The sequence below is a fragment of the Mesoplodon mirus genome (genome assembly GCF_964341445.2).
Source record: "Mesoplodon mirus genome assembly, chromosome: 7".
NCBI lineage: Eukaryota > Metazoa > Chordata > Mammalia > Artiodactyla > Ziphiidae > Mesoplodon > Mesoplodon mirus.
The window spans coordinates 4,054,348-4,069,438 of record NC_138983.1 but is presented as its reverse complement, the minus strand read 5'-3'; positions in this window follow the sequence as shown (position 1 = coordinate 4,069,438).

The window sequence follows — 15,091 nt, the reverse complement described above, 5'->3', positions numbered from 1 at the left end:
CCCGGAGACAGAGCGTGGAAGGGCCGTCGTGGTGAAGGCGCCTTTCGGGGGGCAGGGTGGGCTCGCAAGCTGCGGATTGGCAAACTGACTTTCCAGGGTGCACGGCGCAGGGAGACTCCTTTGTTTCTGAGGGGCCTTTTGCCGTAGGTCCGGTCCTTGGGTCCCTGAGCGCTTCTGCAGTGCCAGGGTGCGCTGTTTGCGGGGTTGGGGACAGGCACCAGCTGGGGAATTTGGGGCCACTCAATGCAGTGGCTCCCGCAAACGGGATGGCTGTTCTGATGAGGCTCGGAAAAAGGAGACCGCATCCAGAGAATGCCCGGCGGGAAAAAGAGGGGTCCTCCTAGGGGGCTTTTGGCCCAACACTGATTCTTTCTCATTGTTCCTCCAACCCCTCCGCCCCCAACTCCGGGTGAGGGGCCCCAGGAGGCTGGTTTTGGGGAAAAGCCACACTGGCTGAGCTCAGGGGCGACGGGAGGACAAACAGGGGAGACAAGGGAGAAAGTAATGCCAGGCCTAATGAATTTCAATGAGCAAAGGCCATGTTCATACCCCAGTCGGTGACTGGCGTTAATGACGGAGCGTGCAGAAAATGTCACCAGGAAAGTCTTTACAAAAAGACATCATCTCGAAAGCTTTATAGGCCAGGGACCCCCACGCTGAGTGTCTTGGTTCAGAAAGCCGCGGCTTCTGTTAAATCTAATTACTTCCCCCCTGTGGCTTTAAATCGACAGCGGCCCCTATTAAACTTAATTACCCTCCCCTGCAGCTTTCGTTTTAAAGATCCTGGATAAATGCAGGGCATTGAGGAGGATGACAGAGGCTGCACTGGGGGCCGTGCCCCACATTGGGCCGGGGGAGGACGGGGCGGCCTCTGGTTCCCCCCGCACCCCTCCGCTGCCCCTCCTAAGGCCATGGTGGGAAAAGAGAGGCCACCGGGAGCCAGGAGCACAGGAAGCTGGGAAAGTGGCAGCTTCCTACGCCCAGGCCCTGTTCTAAGCGTGTGATGGGTGCTCTCCCCCCACGGCATTCTGCCCTCCCCCACTGAACAGAGAGGGGGCCCCAGAAAAGGGTCACAGTGACCCAAGGCTGCACAGCCTGTAAGTGATGAACCTGGAATTTGAACCCAGGCCGTTCTTGTTGTCCGGGCTTGTAAATCTAGGCCAAGCTGCATTTCAGGGAGACAGTGTGGCCTCCTAGCAGGGGCGCGGGTCCCAGGGTCAGACCCTCTGCAGCACAGATCACGCCCCGCTGCTCCCTGGACAAGTCATGAGCCTGCTGGGTCTCCTGCCTCCTCCTGCCTGCTTTCAGCCTTGTCCTGGGTCGTACGGGAGAGTGGACAGATAGTGCCTGGGATATAGTTCATGGAGGCGGACAGCCATCGCCTGAGGAGCTGCTGTGTACGTGACATTTCATGGTCAGAGCAATGGTCTGCGAGTTTCGGTGGTTAATCTGTGCTACACATGAGGAAACTGAGGCTTACACACTCGGCCAGACCTCCAGCCAGGGTTTGCACCCAGGCGGTGGGGCGCAGAGTCTGGGCTGGCTCGCTGGTACCCTGGGTCCGTGTGGTGGCAGGAAGCCAAAAAGGGCCGAGGAGAGGCGGCGCTGGCCAGCAGGGGGCGCTGCCGCTAACGGTGGGGCTCTCCAGGTAAGAGCGGTGATGGCCCCGGAGGTGAGGACCAGCCAGCTCCCGAGCCGCTCCAGGCAGACCCCGACCCCTGCAACCCCCAGCGTGCTGGGTGGGGCTGATTTCCAGCGTTCGGGCTGCATTTGATTTGGTCCAGGTGGCTGAGCCATCTGACTCACCCTGGTGAGTGGAGCGGGCAATGCAAGCAAGGTCCAATCATCCCCACACTCTCTCGACCCACGCAGGGCCCCAGGGGTCTCAGGCCCAGATGGCCAGAAGGGCTTGGCTTGGCGGCTTTGTTCTGGATCTGATGTTAGCTGGGATCTTTTTTAACTGCCCTAAACCCTTCTCCTGGGGTCTCCCTCCTGCATCTGAGCTTGTTGGTGTTGTTCTTCTGACCGTGGTCAGTTTCCATTGTTTCTAAACCCACATCCCAACAGCTAAGAAAATCTCTTTAGCTTGACTTCCAGGCTTTGCATTGTGGAAGTAATCCCTTTTCTTTTCACTTTACAGTTAGAAATTTACGTTACAATGTCAAAAGTGCCTTCTTAAATACACAAGCAATTCTCTGGGCCCATCCCAAATCCCCCACCCCCGCCCCTTAGTTGAGAAGTACTTTGTAATTACAGAAACTTCTGGGTGTTGGTAAAAATCTTCATCAGAAAAAAATAAGAACTTTGGGGACAGAAAGGATGGTGAAGACTTGGATGGAGGTGGCAGGGGCGGGGGACAAGCCACACAGCCAGTTCTTGGCCTCCCTGAGACTGGAACTCGGGGTGGGAGCGGGGGGCACCTGAGTCTCAGCCTCATATTTTTGCTAGAATCTACTAGAACATGCATCCTTTTCCCCAAAGCGTTCTGCTTCACCAAAGCCCCCTTTTCCCCTATTAGGATCATTATTCTAAAAACAGGGCATCCTGCTAGCCTAGAAAAGGGAAGTCTTCTCTGAGCCTCAGTTTTCTTATTTGTGAAACAGAAAAAGGAAAGTTTTTAAACTCCAAAAGAGTTCATGTGAGAATTAACTCACATTAGAGATAAAAGATATCTCTATCAAACACGGGATCCATATTTACACAGAGACTGCCTGGCAACTGTAGGTGTATAACAGACGGGCTATATTTGCTACATTTATTATTTATTTTATTTTATTTTTATTTTTAAATTAATTAATTAATTATTTTGGGGGACTGTGTTGGGTCTTCGCTGATGCACGTGGGCTTTCTCTAGTTGCGGCGAGCGGGGGCTGCTCTTCGTTGCAGTGCATGGGCTGATCATCGTGGTGGCTTCTCTTGTTGTGGAGCACAGGCTCTAGGTGCACGGGCTTCAGGAGTTGTGGCACATGGGCTCAGTAGTTGTGGCTCACAGGCTTAGATCTTCCCCGACCAGGGATCGAACCCGTGTCCCCTGCATTGGCAGGCGAATTCTTAACCATTGTGCCACCAAGGAAGTCCCTATTATTTATTTAAAAATGTAATGGTACTGAAGAATTGAAATAAAAATATTATTTAAAAAATCCAAAAGAAAAATGTAATGGTAACATTAAAGAAAAGACCAGTCCAACCTATGGTGACAAATCCTGGCCGGTGGTTGCCCAAGGCGGGAGAGGGGGTGGGGATCTACTGGAAAGGCCCAGAGGATGCTTTCTGGGATGATGGGAATGTTCTTTTTCTTGATTGCTGTGAATAATAACAGGCAATGACATTTGTCCAAACTCCTTGAACGGTGCCCTTGAAACTAGGCGGCATTTTATTGTAAATTATGCCTCAGTAAAGTTGATTTTGAACATTTTCAGTGCAAAAGTCGTCCTTGTTCCTGGTTGAAAATTTGGAAAATACAGGAAAGCACAAAGGGCAATTCTGAAACCTGGAATATCATGACTGCATCACGAGTCACTGTTTCTGTTTGGGTGAATTTCTTCCTCAGACTTTTGAAAGTGTGTTCATATTTTTTTTTTAAGTATTTGAATTGTATCCTCCTGTTGCCCCACTTACTGTAAACATTTCCCGTGGCATTAAATATCCTGCAGGCGGCCTCTCTAGGTGCCAGCAGAACTGAGTGGTGTACCATGGGGTGTGCAGTCTGTCCCCTGTTGCTATATATTTATCTTGTTTCCAATTTCCCAGTCCACATCAACCAGGGGAGGACATCTGTGGAGGCACATCTCACACCTACCCACTCTCGGAAGGGGAATTACTGGGCCCGTGGTCTCTCTTCCCATGTGCGTTCCATCAGCGTGAGGCCGCTAGATCAGGGCAGGCTGGAGCGGCGTTCTCCTGGAATTCGGGAACTACCCTGTCCTGTCTACACTGAGGGAGGTACAGCTTCCTCCAGACATCATCGGGCGAATCTGACACGGTGTTTAAGTCACGGCCACCACCAGCCATCACCCAGGTGGCACAGCAACCGGGACTGGCAGCCTCTCTTGCTGTTGATTCAGACACCCACCCCACCGACCCCCCCAGGGCCTGAGACCCCCCCCCCAAGTTGGCCAGCTCCTCCCCCACCCCCATCGGGCGGGGCCTGGGTGTGGTTGTGCCTGACTTTTGTCATTTGTGATGATAGGAGCTGGCAAGTTTTTCCTGGGATTGATTCCTGCCCATGAATTCTGTTTTCCCACTGCCTCCATCATCAAAACAGAAATATGTTCCAACGGAAAAGATTTGGATCCATCAGTGTAGCGATGTAAGAATGCAGCAACGGCGTAAATGTGACCCAGCGAAAGAAAACAAAAAGTAGCTTGATGAGAAAACATTAACTGTGCTGGTAGTGATGTCCCTCAGATAAAATTAAAATATTGACATTGGAAAGTACTAGGACCCCAGACCTGTGATTGCTAACCCAGCCTCCACCAACTGATTATTCTTCAAACTTGATACACAAAGTGGGCTCACTTTGCTGTATGCCTGTTATATACCGGATGCTGTGCTGGTCATGATGATGATGATGGGGATGGGCATGGGCATGGGCATGGGGATGGGGATAGGGATGGGCGTGGGCATGGGCATGGGCATGGGCATGGGGATGGGCATGAGCATGGGCATGAGCATGGGGATGGGGATGGCTGACACTTGTTAAGCCCTTAGTATGTGCCAAGAAGTGTGCTAGGCACTTTATGTTTTTACATTTAATTTTCACAGCACCGATTATATTTTTATTGAAGGGTAGTTGATTTGCAATGTTGTGTTAGTTTCAGGTATACAGTAAAGTGATTCAGTTATACATATATCCATTCTTTTTCAGATTCTTTTCCCATATAGGTTATTACAGAGTATCGAATAGAGTTCCCTGTGCTATGCAGTAGGTCCTTATTGATTTATCTATTTTATATATAGTAGTGTGTATATGTTAATCCCAAACTCCTAATTTATCCCTACCTCCCACCTCCTCCCCAAACTAACCATAAGTTTGTTTTCTATGCCTGTGAGTCTGTTTCTGTTTTGTTAACAAGTTCATTTGTATCATGTTTTTAGATTCCACATATAAGTGATATCATAATGATGTTTGTCTTCCTCTTTCTGACTTACTTCACTTAGTATGATAATCTCTAGGTCCATCCATGTTGCTGCAAATGGCATTATTTCATTCTTTTTATAGCTGAGTTATATTCCATTGTGTGTGTGTGTATGTGTGTGTGTGTGTGTGTGTGTGTATCACATCTTCTTTACCCATTTATCTGTCAATTGACACTTAGGTTGCTTCCATGTCTTGGTGCTTGTGAATACACAGCACCCATTTTATTTTATTTTATTTTTATTTATTCTTTTGGCCGTGCCTTGGGGCATGCGGGATCTTAGTTCCCTGACCAGGGATCGTACCCACTCCCCATGCAGTGGAAGTGCAGAATCAACCAGTGGACCGCCAGGGAAGTCCCAGCACCCATTTTAAAGATGCGGAAAGTGAGGCTCAGAAACTGTGCTCTGCCCAGAGGCACAAAGCTAATAAAAGCAGAATTTTGGTTTGAATCCAGTTCTGTCTGAATTCAAGTCATAAAACTCTTAATTATTGCACTATATTAAAAAAAAAAAAAAGAAGGAAAGAAGGGAAAACCAAAACAGACTCTCTCAGAAAGTTGAGAGGCCCGCCCAAATTCAGAGGCTCAGCCGGGGCCAGGACCCTGCCTTCCGATTTCTCAGCCCCATCACCTGCCTGGGTATTTTCCTAGAGTGGTCATCTGAGCCCCTGGGTTGATTCCCTGTAATACAGCAAGAGAGATTCCTCCCCCGCCGCTTCAGAGCAGCCCTGGTTCAGTCACACCTGGTTGTTATTTCTTGGTGCGATTATTGCTCTGTCATGTGTCTCCTCCTGGACACATCTCTGCGGAGGTGGGGGATGCGTCTGCACAGTTGACAGCCGAGCCCTCAGCGCCTCGTGCAGATCCTGACACGTAGTTGGTGGTCAAGAACTATTGCGCGAATCATTTAAAGGAACCAGGAGGTGTTGATGTGGCTGCGAATTCACTGGGTTCGACAGTTTGTCAATCCTTTCCTTGTTCATTCCATCCATCCCTCCTTACACCCTTCCCTGGCTTTCATTACCGTATTGATTTTTTGTTGATCTGCCAACCTTTCTGAGCACTTCTGATGGGTCAGACCTCATGTGCCAGAGCCTCTTCCTGCCCTATGGTTCCCCAGAGGCAGGGCTCCTCCCCTGCAGCTGGGGGATGTACTTGAGGCATCCAGAGATGCAGGCAAGGAGGCCCCGCGCGGGTGTGGGTGGCATTTCAGTGGCAGGATGCTTTGGGCCAGCCAGGTAGCATAAATGAGAACTTCTCCAGAAGTCTGGAACAGGATAGCCCCCTGTACCGTAATTACATTTCAGGGAGCACTGCTGGACTCTGAGATGCCCGCTGTCATTTTCATCGTGACCCTCGGAATGCCGGAATTCCTCTTGGAGTGAAGTTGATAAAGAGAGAAACCCACCAGCATTGGGGGAAGAGGGGCAGCGACTTTCACCCACGATCAGATCCGGTTTCTTTGCCTCAGCTCACGTGTAAGACCTCGTCTCTGCTCTGCAGTTAAGGCCGTTATCACACAGAATTCCTGCAGCAGCATTGAGAGCCAGCTGTTGACCCATTTGACAGATGAGAGACTGAGGCTCAAAGCCAGGCTGGCAGTAAAGACCCGCTGATGCGTAAGGGAATGGCGAGCAGCTTCCGGGAAAGGAACCTAATGAGGTCACCCAGGGAGCAGGGCTCAGGGCGGTCTCCTCCCACCTGGCCCGGGCAGAGACCATCAGGAAGGACAGGTAGGTGTTCCCCGAGGCTAAGCTTCTATGGACATTGAATGCGCTGTTCCAGCTCATTTGAAATGGATGGGCTCAGAATTCTGGGGCTGGACAGGACCTGCAAAGACGATTTCCTAGAAGCCCCTCATCCCTAAATGAACAAAATAAGAACCAAGGAGGGGAAAGGATGGGCCCAAAGACATCGAGCCTGTGGGCAGCAGAGAGGGGACAGGAACACACTCTATTTTAACGACATTCCTTCCGTCCCAAAACACACACGCACACGCACGCACACGTACACAGTCCAGTGCAACATTGGATTTGTGATAAAGTCTTTTGAAAAAGAACCCCCCTACACTCTGAAAGTCCCTTATTAAAAACACCTGCCCAATCATATATTCAGAGAAAACCATACTTCGAAAAGATACATGCACCCCAGTGTTCATAGCAGCACTATTTACAATAGCCAGGACATGGAAGCAACCTGAGCGTGCATCGACAGATGAATGGATAAAGATGTGATATATATTATATATACACAATGGAATATTACTCAGCCATGAAAAATGAAATAATGCCATTTGCAGCAACATGGATGGACTAGAGATTATCATACTAAGCGAAGTAAGTCAGAAAGAGAAAGGCAAATACCCTATGATATCACTTATATGTAGAATCTAAAAGAATGCTATAAATGAAGGAATTCCCTGGCGGTCCAGGGGTTAGGGCTCACCGCTTTCACTTCCAGGGCCCAGGTTCAATCTCTGATTGGGGAACTAAAATCCTGCAAGCTGTGCTGCACAGCCAAAAAAAAAGATACAAATGAACTTATTTACAAAAGACTCACAGACTTAGAAAACAAACTGATGGTTACCAAAGGGGAAAGGGGGGGGCTATAAATTAGGAGTTTGGGATTAATAGATACACACTACTATATATAGTGATAAAACAGATCATTGTCAATGACCTACTGTATAGCACAGGGAGCTCTACTCAATACTCTGTAATAAGCTACATGAGAAAAGAATCTGAAAAAGCATGGATATATGTATATGTATAAATAAATCACTGCTGTACACCTGAAGCTGAAGCTAACACAACGTTACAAGTCAACTATACTCCAACAGGAAATAAGTTTTTTAGAAATAAAAAAATTTTTTTAAATCTTAAAAAAAAAAGTCAAGAGAAAGTAAACCGCTATAAAGGGCATTACCGGGAGCCTTGGAGAAATGTAAATGCAGACTGTCTGCTGGTTAACAGTCTGTGGTGGTTAAACTTCCTGGGTTTCTCATTGTCTCGTGGTTCTGTAGAAAATGTCCTTGCTTGTGAAGTATTTAGAAATAAAACTGTCATATCCATAACTTTCAAATGGTTCAGAAAAACACATATGTAGGAGAGAGTAAGGATGCAAACGTGGCAAATGTTAGTGATGCGGGGGAAGGGAGTATGGGGGTTTCTTATGCTGTTCTGGAAACTTCTCTGGAGGCTTGGAATTTTTCAAAATAAAAAATAAACATATGTACACTAATATGTACAAAATAGATAACTAATAAGAATCTGCTGTATAAAAAATAAATAAAATAAAATGCAAAAAAAAAAAAACAAAATAGAGGAGAAAGCCCCACCCACCTGCCTGGTACCCACTCGTGGCTTATTGTAGAGCCAGTGGCTGGTGCATCGGGAGGGATTTCCAGCCCCAAACCAGGTTCCCAGATTTGTTCCTGTTGAAGCACAGTAAGAGCACCGTGGGTTCGTCAAGGTCGCTATCATCACCACATTTTCTAGAGCAGGAAACTGAGGCCCGGGAGGCCATGGGGCCGACCCACGGTGCCACAGCGCAGCACCAAGTAGGGTGTAAAGAAGTCGGGCTATTTTGGGCCTTCCAGGGGCGTGTCTCCTGGATAAACGGGAGTCACGTGGTCTCCCTGATGTCACAGGATATATTTTCCGAGGCAGCCATTCCCTAGGGAATGACCCCAAAAGCTCTCCCATTCCTCAGAAGCTCTTCCCCCGCCCCCTCCCTCCCAGTAGACAGTGGCTCAGTTCTCTCTTCAATCGGTAGCTTCCTTTCGGTCATAAGCAATGCCATTTTTAAAAGTGGGAGATCATGTTTACAGACTTGGGGGCTGGGTCTCGTTCCATTGGGGGTGTCAGCCTCCTCTTTGAAGGGTTACCTGAGAAGCAAACCCAAGCCCATGGCACAGGGAACAGCAGTTTTAGGAATCGGAAGATGGTGAGAAGTCCAACTTGGGCTGAGCGTTCCAGAGCATTCTGCACCGTTTATTACTGATGGTAGTCACCGTGGAGCGGAGCGCCAGCTCTGGGTCAGACACTGCATGCATGCATGTGCGTACCCGTGAACGTGCACATGTGTGTGTGTTTATGAGTGCACGTGCTCGTGTGTGAGCGTGTGCATGTGTGTGTACCTGTATGCGTGGGCATGTGCTCGTGTGGGCGTGTGCCTGTGGCCTGTGCCTCTGGCCATGGCAGCCCTGAGGGTGCTGTCCCCATTCACAGCTGAGGAAATGAAGCTCAGAAGGGACCCTTGCCTCCTTTACAGAACTTACCGTAATCATCATCAAATGATGGTTTCTGCCATTGCTTCCGTATTTCCCTCTGTCCAGCGTCTATAAGCTCCATGGCAGGGCTGTGGAAATCTTGGTCAGTACCGTATCCCCAGGGCCCAGCATGGCCCTGGCATGTACCTGGCCTGATAAACGTCTGTTAAGTGAAAGAGGAGAGAGGGACACGGGTGAGGAGGAGGACGGATGAGAGCGGCATCCTCAGCTCCCAGGCCTCCAGCCCTGCCTTTCTGGCAGGTCAGCAGAGACCAGAAGTATTTCTGTTTTGAGGCATTTAAACAGATGCTCCCAGCTCAGTTCTGGCTAGGGTTTCTGGCTGCACATACCACAGATCAAGGGGGTTGGAGATTCCTTCCAAAGGCTCCCGCTGAGTGCTGGGGACCAGCACTGGGCCTGGTTTCCCCATCTAGGAAATGGGACAAGACTCAGCTGCAGTGGATGCGTGAGAACAGAGGGCTGCTGGGAGCCGGGCCACCAGGGCTGGGATGCAGACACTGGGCACGTCTGGAGGGCTGGTCTCGTCGGCCCCAGTCCCAACCTTTTGCTGCACTTAGGCTGCGACAAGAAGGGGCCTTTTTCCAAAGCCCTGTCCAGGGCTGCTCTGGACCTGGATGCTGCTAAGCGGCAGCCTGCCTCCTACCAGGTCACACGAGATGTTTCTGAGGGGTGGCCCTTGGCCTCCCGACCTCTTTGACTACAAGTCGCTGCAGCCCCCAACGGCCATTTCCAGGCCCCTCTGCCGTGCCAGGCTCTACCGAGACCCCGGGTCCTCACCCTTACTCAAGGACACGGGTATCCCTGCCGGGGCCATGCCACTTCCAAGCAGCAGCCCGGGACACCGCATCAGTGTCCTGGGGTGCCCGTAACAAATGACCACAAAGTGGGCGGCTTACACACACAAGTCTGTTCTCCCACCGTCTGGGGGCCAGAAGCCCCAGGTCCAGATGTGAGCAGGGCTGGTTCCTTCCCGAGAGTCTGAGGGAGGGTCCTTCCTACCTGTTCTAGCTTTGGGGGCTCCAGGCATCCCTGGGCCTGTGGCCCCCTTTCTCCGGCCTCTGCCTTTGTCCTCACGTGGCTTCTATCTCCTCTTTTCTCTGTCTCAAATGTCCCTCTGCCTCTCTCCTGTAAGGACACTTGTCCCTGGATTTAGGGCCCACCTGGATAATCCAGGATGATCTCATATCAAGACCTTTAATTGCACCTGCAAAGACCCTTTTCCTAAGTAAGTTCACATCCACAGCTTCCAGCTGGACATTCCCTTGGGGGACACCATTCAGCCCCCCATCAGCAGGCCCCTTGGTCCATGCTGTCCCAACTGTCCCACTACAGCACAATGACCCCCAGCCGAGACGGCTCCTCCTTTGCCCCGAGAGACAGGTAGTGGGTGGCTGGTCTCAGAGTGTCCTCCAGCAGAGACAGGGGACACACACACCTGTGTGCGTGCACCGGGGGTTTGTCAAGGGGATCTGCTGGAGAAGACATGGAGAGAGCCAGCAGAGACGCCCCCAAGACTGGGGGCTGATCATCCTGGCGGAGGGCCAGCGATGCTTCTCGACACTAGTTCACTAAGGGGCTCCCCTCTAGGCACCCTGGGGGCCGATGGGCTCATTGACCTGGCTTCCCTCTGGCCTAGCAGGTTCAAAATGTACCCTCCCCAGACCCTGTCCACCCTTGGCCCCAGCACACCGCTGGCATAGTCCCATCAGGCCAAACCCCACGACTGGAAGCTGGGCCTGGGCTTCCCATAGCAGGCGAGACCTGGGGAGAGAATCCATGAGTCTGAAACAGTGGGGAACGCTACGTGCTCAATGCTAAGGAAGCAGTTAGGTGAGCGAGGGAGCCCCAGCTGAAATCGTCACCGTGGGATGCTGAGCGCGCAAAGCAAGACATCGGCTGGATGCACAGCAATATTCTGCTTTCGTAAAGCCAGAGGGGAAAAGAAAAAAAAAAAGAACAAAAACATGCATCGAGGTACATTAAAAGAAATAATGCACCCATTTTATTTCTATTTGCATATGTCTCTGCTTTTCCCTACGTTTTCTACACTGGAAATGGATCTTCTCTATAATCGCAACACAGAAGCTATTGAATCGGCTGTTTCTGAGATGTTCACTCCGGCAGACAAAGGATCCCTGTGGCGTGGTTGAGTGACTCCGATCAGGCGACAGTGAATGACCCCATGCGGGGACGTCCGTGAGGCTTCGGTGGTCAAAGGTGTGCAGACGGCGCTGTCTTACACGTCCCCAAGTGTCACCTTCCTCCCAAACAATCCCTGGGCTCCAGCACAATGGCCTTGCTGCTCCGGCCCCACCAGCCGGAACCTTCCCCAGGTTTCCTTAGAGGGTCAGAGGAGCTGCCCCTCCTGGATGGAATCTGCGCCTGCCTGAGGCTCTCAGCTCCTCCAGAGCCAGGCTCTCCAGGCCACTTTTAACTTTGTCAAATGCTTTCGCGGTTCACAACGATGCCTCCTCCAAAGGGCTCCATGAAATTCTCGGAGACCTGTCACACCCAGCAAGTCGGGAATGCTTTGATTTACGGGACAGATGCTTGCCAACTGACACTTGGAGAGGCTGAGGGAGGCGGGGAGGAATTAAATAAGAGGAGGGGTGTCAGCTCCCAAAAGGTGGCATATCTCTGCTCTAATTCCTTGACGCCCAGTGTGGTTCAGAGGTCGGGGCTGTTAATGGGCAGGGAACAAATTGGGGGCTGCCACCTGTGGCTCTTCCAAATGGGGAGAGGGCACCCCCTTTACAGTTCAAGGGCCAGTTTACTCCAAGGTCAGCAAAGCCCAGGTGCTCCAGGGTCTGACACTGACCTGCTTTGGGATGCTCCCCCGCGTCTCCGAGCTTCGGTGTCCTCCTTGGGAATCAGAGCTGCTCTGAACAGGAAATGAAGTGATGCCTGGAAACCCCGTACACAGTGCTTGGCACACAGTTGGTGCTGCTGTTTTCTGGTTCTGTCTCCCGGCAACCCAACCAGGCAGTTGGAGAAAAAGCATTGCCCTCCCTAAGGGCTTCTTCCATTATGCAGGTATTTCTAGGAAGGGAGGATTGGAAAGATACCCAGGCCTTAGGAGGCTCTGTTTAGCAGCTTCCTGGTCTCTGTGAGTGGGGGGCCCTGGCACAAGGCCACCATGCACAGTGGTCCAGGTTGTGCACTGCACAACTCCACAGATCCCGGGCTGATGTACTATGGCAGCACTATCTGGATGAATGTGCTCAGCACAGGGGTGCGGTGGGGGAGAGAACAGACGCCAGAAGACCTTCCACCCCAACAAAACACGACACAGCGTGACTTCTTTATTGGTGTGTTCATTGACTTAGTATGCGTCCCCTGCTCATGGCTCACGAGCGCAGGGCCCTCGTCCACCTGAATATTGCTGTTTCTGCAGCACCTAGCATCCTCTTGGCACATCGTAGCTGCTTAGGAGATATTTGTGGCATGAATGAAGTCAGGGATGGAGTTGGGGGGGTGAAGGTGGGCAAAGGGAAATGTACAAGCTACAGGCTATAGCCCAACGTCTGAGAAGCCAGGGGTGGACCACTTTCACTCTGCGTATCCCCCACCCCACTTCTCCTACATAAGGTTTGAAGAAGCCAGGGGTTTGGAGCATGGATTGGGCAGGCTGTCAGAGACAACACAACCACTGGCCTGTCTCTGGCCAGGAGGAAAGCAGTAAGATGATGGCCTTGCTTTCCACCTGTGCCTGGGTTCTAAGTAGATGAGGGAAGACTGTGTGACCCCAAACGCTGACCCTCATTGCAGAAGTGTATGTATAGGGGGCTTCCAACTCAGGGCAAACACAAGTCCAGCATGGCAGGGAAAAAAATCAGAGGAAATAGTCCGGTAGCACCGGCACTGGGTGGGGGAGGCCGGCGGTGGGCTCTGTCTGCCCTCTTCTCTTTCGTTTTTACCAATTCCCAAATTTTCTCTAAAGACCATGCACTAGTTTTATAATGTTTTTTTTAAAGACCTGGTTGGAAGGGAGGGAAAGATCGTAGAAATGGGTAAAAATGGATATTCAGGTAAATTTGTTCTAGTCTTGTTCACCATAGTGAGAAATGGAAACCAACCTCAACGTCCAACTCCTGGGGATGGTTTGGACCTCACAGCATGGGCAGCCCTGCCAGTCGGGAACAAGGTGGGTTTGCAGAAAGCCTCGGCACTTAATAATCCCAGGCTTCCAAACGACACCCGCATATGAGCCCATTCTGATTATAAAGCAAACATGCCCGTGGGAACATAATTAAACAATAGAGAGGGCGTAAAATGAAGCATAAATGTAGTTCCCCTCCCAAGCCTAGCAGTCTGACTGCTAACAGATTTTGACAGAGACATCGCCTTTCTGAAATGTTCTCTGCACACACAGGCACTTATAGGGGAGCCTTTGGTTTTGCGTGGCACACACTGACCCCACGGCCACTTTTCAAAGATCTCTACATAGATGCAGAGCAAAACGTTGACTTAAAAAACAGTTGACAGGACTTCCCTGGCGGTCCAGTGGTTAAGACTCTGTGTTTCCACTTCCGGGGGCACGGGTTCCATCCCTGACAGGGACCTAAGATCCTGCATGCCGCAAGGCGCGGCCAAAAAAAAGGAAAAAGGTAAAAAAGGAAAACCAGTTGGCATCATTCGGTAGTGTGGAAGCTCCAAGTGCGCTACAACCCGCAGTCCCACTGCCCGCCTCCATCGCCCTCCCACCGTCCCTCTGAGCAGCTACGTTCCTACAGCTGCAGCCTGAAATGGTCCAGATGTCTCTCTAGAGGGAGACGGATGAATGGAGTGTAGCACAGTCACACCGTGGGATGTTACACAGCAAAGGAGGATGAATGACTGCAAGTTCATGGGGCCACAGGAGCAAAACTCACAAACGTAACAAAGAGGGCAGAGGGCAGAGCACAGGGCAGCTGGCCTTAAGAGGTGTGTCCAGCTTACAGCAAGGAAGTTACTATGGCAAAAGCAGAAGAGTGGTTACGTCGGGGAGAGGAGTCTGGGCTGGGGCTGCCAGGGGGCAGGAGGGAGGTTTCTGGGTGCTGAGGGTCTGCCTCTTGCCTGGGTGTTGGTTCTGTGGGTCTTTGCCTTAAAATTGTTAGTGAGTCTGTTTCTGTTTCATAGATAAGTTCATTTATGTGGTATTTTAGATTCCACATATAAGTGATATCACATGGTATTTATCTTCCTCTTTCTGACTTACTTCACTTACTGTGGTAATCTCTAGGTCCATCCATGTTGCTGCAGATGACATTATTTCATTCTTTTTTACAGCTGAGTAATATTCCATTGTATATATGTACCACGTCTTCTTTATCCCATTCATCTGTCGATGGACACTTAGGTTGCTTCCATGTTTTGGCTATTGTAAATAGTGCTGCTGTGAACATTGGGATGTCAGGTGGGGGAGGGATAAATTAGGAGTTTGGGACTGGCAGATATAAACTACTATATATAAAATAGATAAACGACAAGGTCCTACTATATAGCCCAGGGAACTACATTCAATATCCTGTAATAAACCATAATGGAAAAGAATATGAAAAAGAATACATGTATGTATATGTATATGTATATGTATATATATATATTATGTATTACTGAATCACTTGGCTGTACATCAGAAACTAACACAACATTGTAAATCAACTACACTTCAATTTAAAAA